Genomic DNA, 10080 nt, shown 5'->3' on the forward strand with positions numbered 1-10080 from the left:
ACCAACTCAATCTCTGATTTTACATTTAGTATATCATTTAAAAGACGAAACATACATCTACACATTTTTTGCCGATTGCGAAGGCTAGCTTGATACATATACTAGTTGAGATGTTAATTTCTTTTTAAGGTGAGAAATTGATACGATTACATTCTATTAATCATATCTCCAACCATCTCATCCTGTGAAGATGAGGATGAATTTGGATATAATGCAATTGAGAGCCTCACTACTCATCTCAACGACCCATGAAGCAATGGATAACACTCTACAATCAGTCATTTTACACTATTTTTACATGTCACTCCTACCAACTTCCATCCCTTGAGGTATCTGAATTCCACAATATTTTTTTCTTAGATTGAAAGTAATATGTCTTCAATGTTAGGTAAAAGTTGCTTCAAACATTCCGGAGTTTCGCTGGAATATACACGTAGACATATATCAAAAAGTTTAGAGCTGTGTGAGCAATGCTCTCGATGTTCCTCTGTAAATTCAAAATCCAGGTGGCATAGTCGCTCATACCAAAACGTGGCATTAAATGACATTGTGTTTGTAATAGTGTCAACGAACTCAAACTATGGATTTGACACTAATCTCAGTCACTTGAGACATTTTATTTTTCATCCTTTGTCGCCCGCCATAATAATGGATTTTGAATCTATTGATTTGATTTTGAGTTTAACGTCCCGTCAGCAGTGAGGCTGTATGAGACATAGACCTACTAATTATCGTAGAATCCGAACTACATGAGCTCTCGCTGGGGGCCGAATCTGGGTCTCCCACGACGAAAGCGTGTACACTATCAAAGGTGTTTTTTGATGAGAGTTAAATTTGGACTTTAACGCTTTCGGAGTTGTAATTATTAATTTCTGCAACAATGAGAACTATGGATTCGACACTAATATCGATCGCTTTTACTTTATATATATATATATATATATATATATATATATATATATATATATATATATATATATATATATGAGGCGGAGAGAAAGGGACCACATCCATATACAGAAGCCTTGAAGATTGTTGAACTGAAATCCTTTGGAAAGAAATCCTATTCTGCCTTCTTTCTCGAGTATAAATTAGTCTCTTAGACATGACTTCGTGTTCGTAAATTTCCTGTTTACATGGTTTTGGGAATTGGGAGTTTTGTGTCTGTAACGAAGATTGGAGTTTGTATATTAATTTCTGTTTATTCCCGAATAGTCTCTTTATCTTTCAGAAAGCGTAAATCACTTGCTGTAATGAGAAAATTCAGAAGTAAATTCCGATGACAAATAGCTGCAAATAAATACACAACATAATTTATGCATTGCGATGATATTATTTCCTTAATTTGTATTTAACATTCACATATATCAAAGAATACCAACGTACTATGAACACCTGTTATATTTCAAGCATAATAATCACTATGTTCTACAATGATTATATGTTATATATGTACATATATATATATATATATATATATATACAACTGACGTATTTTATATATTTTTTCATGCATTGCGGAAAATAGAATTTCATAAAAACATTACGTTTACGTATCTAAATATTCCATTAAGTATGGAGAGCAAAATGACAAACAAGCATGTGCTGACGTTAATACAAAGTTTCGAAATATTGTATCATTAAGTATTTCAATCAATGTTGCATTTTTCTATATAAAATTGGTAACAAGTCTTATTATATTTAAAATAATAAAAACACATCTGCAAGAATTTTCCTGATTGAAAAGGTTGGCTTCGAGGTTCGAACCTGGTATACTTTTTCCCGAATATACCCGAAGTTGGAGTTAGAAATTTTTTGCCTCGAAACAGAAATAAAGTACGCGCTCAACCTTTTTGAGACAAGGTGTACTAAAACACACACAATGTAAAATTGAAAGCAATTAATGCTTATTACACAGAGATTAAGAAGTGAGGCAGTAAGAGAGACGGAAGAAAGAAGCGGAGGGACTAAAAGGGAGAATGAGAAGAGAAGAATCAAAAAAGTAGAGCAGGTCATACTGCGGAATACATGCGTATTAATAAAAGAACCTAACATTATAAAGTACCATTTCCAGAAATCCAATAGTAATATAGAAATAACGTCTGTTTTTACATAGTTTTTCAAAACTATTTGAATATATATAGGGTGCTTTAAACTGCCACTTTCATAATTGGTAGCATACTGAATTTGAAGTAGAACTGTACATCTCCGAGAAAATCTGGGATAATGTTAAAGTATAACACACATGCTTTGTTCGACTGCAAGTACGGTAGTCTTGATTTGACATACTGGTCCAAAATACATTCTAATATACCTAGTAGATAGCGTTGGTTATATCCTCCATTCCAGACTACTAATGCAAAATAAAAAGAAGAAAACTAAAAGAAAAGAAAAATGAAAGAAAGAGAAAATTGAAGAGTGCTATTTTTTTTGCTAAATTGTGTGAGAATTACCCGATGTTAAAATTCCAAAATGTATCGTAATGAAAAGTTACAAATTTTCGAAAGAAAAAGCTTATGGTCCTCATAGATGTAGTATGGTTCAAATTTCAACGTGAATAAAACACATTGAAATATAGGATGGAAACAAATTTTGTGTAGAAATAGTAAAAAAAATTGTTTTCAAATGTCCAAAAATTTTACAAGTTTCTAGTATTTTTCTAAGATTTAGTGTGTTCTGAATATACAGCATTGATTTCATCTCCTCCGGATATAACGGAATTTGTACAAATATAATGAACACTCTAAGAGCTCAAGCATCATCGAGTCAGTCAGATGATGTTGGCTAGGTTATAGACCACCACTGGCTCGAGGATTTTAATCCGTAGTGACCCGGTAATTCGACTGAGACTAGGTAACCCATAGGAGAAAAGAGAGATTTTACTTATTCCCTTGCGTTTAAACAGTATTACTGTCAGAGATGACCAGGACTGGAGATTTTATTCGCAGAGCACCAAAAACACGACGCCAAAGTTCAAAGTTAATTAGATTCTCCACACCACATATATCGGGTTCTTGCTCCATTTTAACTTTGGAACATGAAGTGCGTGTGAGTGAGACTAATTTCTACTAGGGGCATTAATTTCTAGGTAGGCCTTGGAATAAATTAATTTCGTTGTGCACTTTGTTGTAAATAAAGTTACAGGAAAAAAACGGTTCGTTCTAAAGATCAGGGCAAAAGTAAGTAATATTCGGCTTCTTATTTAACATCTCATGATAGCGTAAGGATAACGTAATGGCATCATGGCTAATACAGCTATCTAACCTAGGTTCAAATCCTGTTCACTCCAAAGTTATTTTTTTTACAAAGTTATTGTGAAGAATCGACTTGCCATACTGGACAAGCAATATATAAGAATGTGGAAGCAGACACCTGTATCATGATATAAACGATTTACGAATATTAGTTGGGAATTGCCAAGGGAATTGCCAGGTAAATCCAAAGACATCATTGATCTGTAGTATACACTTTTCATATTATCGTTCTCAGAAAGAAGCACTACTTCATTTGTTAAACAGAGTTTGGCTACAGCATTCAGTGGTGTAGTGGTAACGTGCTAGACTTCTAAATGGAAAAGAGAACAATTGTGGGTTCTTACTACCAAATTGTGGGTTCATTACTTCCTAATGGTCAATATTATGCGTTCTTTTTTATTAGAGAAGAACACTCTGGCTTTCGGAAACTCCATCTCTACTGCGTAAAAAAGTATGATTCCGTATTTGCTCGCGGCTGAAATCAAAATTACGCAAAGTTTGCTCGGCTTTACCTTCCGTAAATGATAAAATTTGAAGAAACCATGATAAACTCAGAATTTGAACAGTTAACCATCGAAAGCTACTTCATTACTAGAAGCTCGGATAAATTTTGGTCGGGGGTTTGGGCAGACATGGTCATCGAGCAAATACTTATGAGGACTATGAGAACTGTTGTAGGACTGACACACGGACGGGGCTGTCTGAAGGAGTGATTGCTTGTTGAATGTATGCAACATTATGGAGGCGATTGAAGATTTTAATGGCATCTATTGCGAAATGTTCAAGCAACATGTAGAACTCTGCGAATGTTCATGGGCCAGAGGCAACAGGACGTCGAAAAGCTAGCGGGTTGGCTCATAAGTCATAGCCCATTCGAAGGACGATCAATTCTCCTTGTTTCGTTATCTACTGAATAGGTTGCCGATGAAATCACCAACTGTGATGATACTCATGAGTGGTTTGCACGCCATGAATTTAATTGTGGGTCATGTTAAGCGGGTTTGCTCTTCAGTGACATTCATGTTAAGCGAAAAGATAAAGTACATTCACTTGCAAGTGTATCCAGAATGATTAAGATCAATAGACACATTTGTTGAAGTAAATCCAACCCAGCTTTTTAATTTCCTTCTGTGTGTTGTACGCATTGAAGAGGACTTAGCACGTTACTTAAAAGTACGAGCTGGCTGCTAGTTCACCTGCACTTTTTGATGGTTTATTAATGACAGAAAGGAAACAAGCCAGTATTCATAAGTGTTCTGCAGGAGGTAGGATCTTGTGAAGACAGTCTTCCAATAAATTCTGCTTTCGCAATGGATGGAGGATTCCCACCGCATCGATTGGTATGGGCGCGATCAGCGAACTTTGGACAGATATGCCTACAATATGTGAAATACATAACTAATCATACGGTCGAAACGAGATGTTGGTGTTCGACGACCCTGTCTGTCCAAGTACAAAGATGAATATCATGCCATGAGCAGTAGAAAACAAACAGTGCCAGAGAACGTTATCGCAGATTCTACAGCACTAAGTGTACCAAAGGAAGTATTTCGGACAAACATAAAGAATAAGATACGCTTCATTGCACTTTGGTCAGGCATCTAGAAAAAACTAGCATCAAAGTACTTCAAGCTCTAGGTGATGTAGATATGATGTAGTGCTAAATTCTGTGGGAGTATCGGAAAAAGGATTGAATTCCGTCATTGTAGGAAAACCACCGACATGCTTGCTCTTATTCTTTCTCTTTCTGGTGATTATACTTTCCAAACGTTGTAACTGAGAATAAGAACGCAGAAAACAAGAACTTCTGCAGTGATAAACTAAAGGCTAGCCTTAGTAATCTCCTTCCCGTACTTCTCGTCTTTCACGCTGCAATGGGTTTCAATGCTGAAGAACGGCTGTTAAAAACCGTCCCTAGAGAGCTAGATATCGGAAGATGCGTTACGTATCATCTTTTGCAGTTGTAAATCTGGATGCAAAGGAAAATGCAAGAGCCTGAGAAAAAAATGAAATGAAGTGAAATCTTTGTGTTTTACGTCACACATGACTAAAGAAGATTTTGGTGATGACAGATGAATGGAATGGTGGAATGATGAAAGTGGGAGGAAACTGGATAACCCCAAGAAAACCCACGAGCACGGTGCTTGTCCACCACAAACGCCACACGGCGCGAGCTAGGATCAAACCAGGGACCCCAAGCACCGGCGGTGAACGATCTACCATTGAGCCATCGCGCCCCCTGCCTGAGAAGAAGTCTACGATGTACTAATATGTATGGATACTGCGCTTGCCATAGATGTCAAAACCGACAACATTTTGACGATGCTCACTCAGGACAATGAAACAAAAGACGAAGCGTCACACGCAAAACATTTTCAACAATGTTATGGAATAGTACTAATTGTGAATGCCCTGCTTTCTATTATAAAATATATGTATATCAGTGTTTTTTTTTTTTTTTGTAGGGTCTCTCATGATGTAACTCAATCAGGACATCACTATTATATATAGAGTTTCAGTAATCACCGTTCCGGACAGTATTTCCAAACTACACACTTCTAATTATTCTACTGTAAAGATGTTTACTAGAACGTTTAATTTTATTACCACAATATCACAGCACATAATTCAATTAAAGTGGTTACGAAACACTAAATTATGTTTCTTGCTTGAAGTAACCTTTCAGATCTATGTATTCTAGCCAAACATATTAATCTGGCCTGAGAAATAGTTTTATCGAACTCGCACTAAAACTTTCAAAGCTACACACTAAAACGTTAATACACAAAATGGCGTCAGTTTTCTACATGGCGGTTTTTCCCAAAATCGATGATTTGGAACTTTCAATATGTAATTAGAACACTTTCCAGAATATTTTGAAAAATTCTCAGTGTGTTTTTCGAAATGTACAGATTAAAGCCTAATTTATAAATCCGTAAATGCTGCAGCCAGATTGCAAATGACCGCCATTTTAGATAACGCAAACGTTGGAGCAGGGGGCCCTTTCACGGATATTGGTTCGAGTCTAGGCTACCAAGTTACAAACATTCACTAATTTATATAGGTGTCACTAATATTTTACCCCCACAGACTGATCTTCAACACTACAGCGTCACAATAAATTAAATAAAACATTACAGCTTGCTGCAAATAGAATTTATTATTTCAGTTAGTTTTAGAAATACAGCAAGGTAGCTGAACCCGTTAGAGAGCTCTTGGAACGACGAATAATGATTACTTTGAGATATGTTCTGACATATGAACCCCTTTCTAAGTTATTCTCAGTAAAACCTCTAAAACATAGTAAGAATGCACATTATTTTCACTTTGAGGTTCTCTATTGGAAACAGCGCCAATATAAGACATGTAGCCGCTGCAAATGGCAATTCCCATTGACTTTTCTGCAAGATCAAGCAAAAGCAAAGTTCCTATTTTTAATAGCAGAGTAGATATTAGGTTTTAAAGTTTAAGAAACGAATTCGAAAGGCGGCCATATTGATGACGTCATATCTAGGTATTACAAGCTGGACTTTTAGGGGGACTCTGAGTGAGTTGACTAGAATAATATTCTGAACATCTCCACTAATTTTCAGCTTGTTTATCCAAATGCCCGAGTGAAAGCCTAATTTTTCTGTGCTAAGCCCGCCGCTCGGAATTTTTCAAGCCAGAAGAAGAGGAACATTGGCAGAAATTCATTATTTATTACATTTTTTGTTACTTTGAAACTACAACTTTTCTTTCCAATAATCTTACAAGAATTAGTAGTCTAAGTATAAGAACATAAGGTTATTTATATTCTTTCTTTGTGAGGTGAGTAATGTTTGTTATATGGTGGTACATTTCCAAAGATTACATTTTAAAATATTGCTTTTTGTGTTTTCCTAGGTCCACAAGGAAAAAAGAACATAACAAACAAACGTTCGAAGGCTTCGTTCTTTTAAGTTTCGTTCGTGTAGATTGATTTATTTTATATTACTTGACTTACTGGAGCCGAATATTGTGTTTACTATTCGTCATGACATACCACAAACATTCATTATCGAAGTATACAACGCTCAACTCTAGTTTGAGGAGTCCTTGCTTCGAATCCAGGTTATATGAATTTGTTGTGGTGGACAACATCGTGTCCTTGGGTTTTATCGGGATGTTGAAGTGTCCTTCCACATTAGTCTCCGTTTGCTAATATGGCATGTTCGTGGAACATACAAGTAGAAATTCCACTTTTATTCATTAATAAGCCAATTGTAATTCGGTTTATTTTATCATTACTGAATTTTCACATCTGTCTATTTGTTAGTTTACATGTTAATTCAAATACCTTCAAGAAACTTCAGTCAATCTGTAAATGTTCAGATGAACTGACGTGTATGTTCCATGAGCTAAGAAAAACAACACTAAGAGCGGTGAAATACCAAATGAAAGCTTTCCGTACATACTTATTCTCTCTGTCACTACAAAACTTGGTACAATCATTTCGTATCATCTTTAGTATTTTTCGAGATACATTTGGACTCTGTGCTTTTACCTGGGGTCACTCCAGTAAAGTCCAAAGTGAATTGGAGCGGTTTCTGGAGGGACTTTAGGACATTCCTACAATTTTCCCTGTTCAGATATCCTATGTACCCGATTACATAGCAGCTGTGGAGAGCATGTTTCAGGCTACAGAGAATGAATTATGAAGCATCACTTTCCGATTAACAGTGTTGCTACAATAAACATTTCACTGCGAATTTGCAATCTTCTTTATAATAACATTGTTATTGGGCCCCACGCACTTACTCTCTTGTCCATGCCGCATTCTTTCTATGCAAGAACATATCTTTGGTATATTTATTGAATTTAGTGGGTTTGATTCAGATGTCCTGATGTCCGTATGTTCATGGCCGTTCCTTCTTAGTACTTTAATAAGATAACACTATATGCATATAGATTCAAAATAGTTGTTACTGTTTCAACATTACATATTTTTTAGTTCGTAAGATATATTTCTTATTAGTTAATTTTACTCAAGTTGTAGAGATAAAGTCAAAAATCTACTAAATCCAATTTAATCTATTGAATGTGCATCATTATGTTCTTAAGGTGGATCACTACCCGGAAGTCAGTAAAAGCATTAGTTCATTGGCTTAAGCAACGCGTAAAGAAATGGCACATATTATAAGTATTACACTATAAAATAGAGTTATGCGTCAGCTACAAAATGAGATACTATTTTCTGTGCTTATGTATTCTGTTAGCTGAAAAAGTAATATATAAGAGAAAAACTTGATCAAATTTAAGGTGAGTACGCAAGATGGCGCTTGCTGTTCTATTTTGCTACTTCTGTGCTCAGTTTAATGAAATTTTTACTTGCAAGCATACATTATTTAACAAGTTGTTGTCTCATTACGGAATTTGGACATTAAATTACCGTTTTTCGTGTTATGTTTTAAATTTTATCCAAATATCATTTTGCGTTTACGGAAATAGTTTTAGCGGCTGAATCTCATGGTTACGCACGACGCCATAATGCTTCGTTGCCAAACTTACATGTGTACTATTGCAGTCACAGTAGTAGGGTAATTCCTTTTTAGCGTTTGAAGTCCAGAGGCGGAACCTGTGAATTGTGACAAAACAGAAAATACAATGGGGAAACAAAAGGAATCATATATATATAAAAGAAGAATCCAATACTAAGTAAAAGATCGAAGAGCCAAAGGAAACAAAGAGAAAGGAAGGATAAATTGAAGAAACAGCTAAGCTCTTTTCAATTTTTAACTCTTTCCACGTAATACAAAGATATTTTATTTTGACGATCATTCTGAACGTTAAATATGTATCCTAATATGTGTTCTTTCTTTTTTCTTCTTTTCTCACCTTTATTTATTTATTTATTTATTTATTTTTGCTGAAACTTAATTTGCTTAGGTAAAATATTATATCTTCTTGAAAAAATATATATATTTTTGTGCTTTCATACATACACGAATAGTTGCCTGAACAAGTTAGTGGAAAATAGTAATGAATTCCACTTACTAGGGAAAGTCGTGAGGTGCTACTTCATATCGATACTATGTCAGTCGACTAGTTTTTACACATGAAGCAATTAATCAACCGGAGAAATTCTCGATCGCAAGCTTGTTCGAATTATGGGCGTTAAAATTTCAAAATTGAGCAGATTTTGAAAAAAGGTTGAAGAAACCATTTTTTGAGATACACGCTTCAATTTTTGGTACTGGGGTGTTGTCTTGGTAACTCGACGGAATGGTGAGGTGAAAACGTACACATTTTGCAAGATAAGGGAACTTATTGGGGAAGGGTTGAAGGGTAATGGCGTCTTACAATTTGCAAATTGCATACTATTTGGCACACCGGATAAATAGGCTAATAAAATTTATTTGAAACCAACTGTATTGTCATTCAAATGTCACTTTCTGTGTGGTCATTTAAACATTAAATAATGACATTTGTCTCCGAAACGCGGCCCTAACTCCAACGCGACTCCCAATCCAGCCGGCCTCTGTGCAGTAGAAAAAATTAATTATTTCACTTTAACATCCAATGATTATACCCTTTAGGCTAAGGAAGACGATGATTAAGGCAAGTGAATGGTGATGGAAGAATTGATGGAATGAGAAGAGGGAAGGAAACGGGAGTACCCCGAAAAAACCCATGGACATGATGGTATTCATTGTGGAAGATGGTGTTTCAATATCTCATCCTTAGCCATTTTTTTTTTAATTTTCAACGTATTTTAATGGCGATTGAAAATAGAGGCCAAACTTCAGACAATATTTTAAGGTATTTTGCGATAAATGTGACCAGAAAACAAACAATCGGCTAGCGA

The sequence above is a fragment of the Thermobia domestica genome, chromosome 4 (assembly GCF_964235325.1).
Source record: "Thermobia domestica chromosome 4, izTheDome1.hap1.1, whole genome shotgun sequence".
NCBI classification, from domain to species: Eukaryota; Metazoa; Arthropoda; class Insecta; order Zygentoma; family Lepismatidae; genus Thermobia; species Thermobia domestica.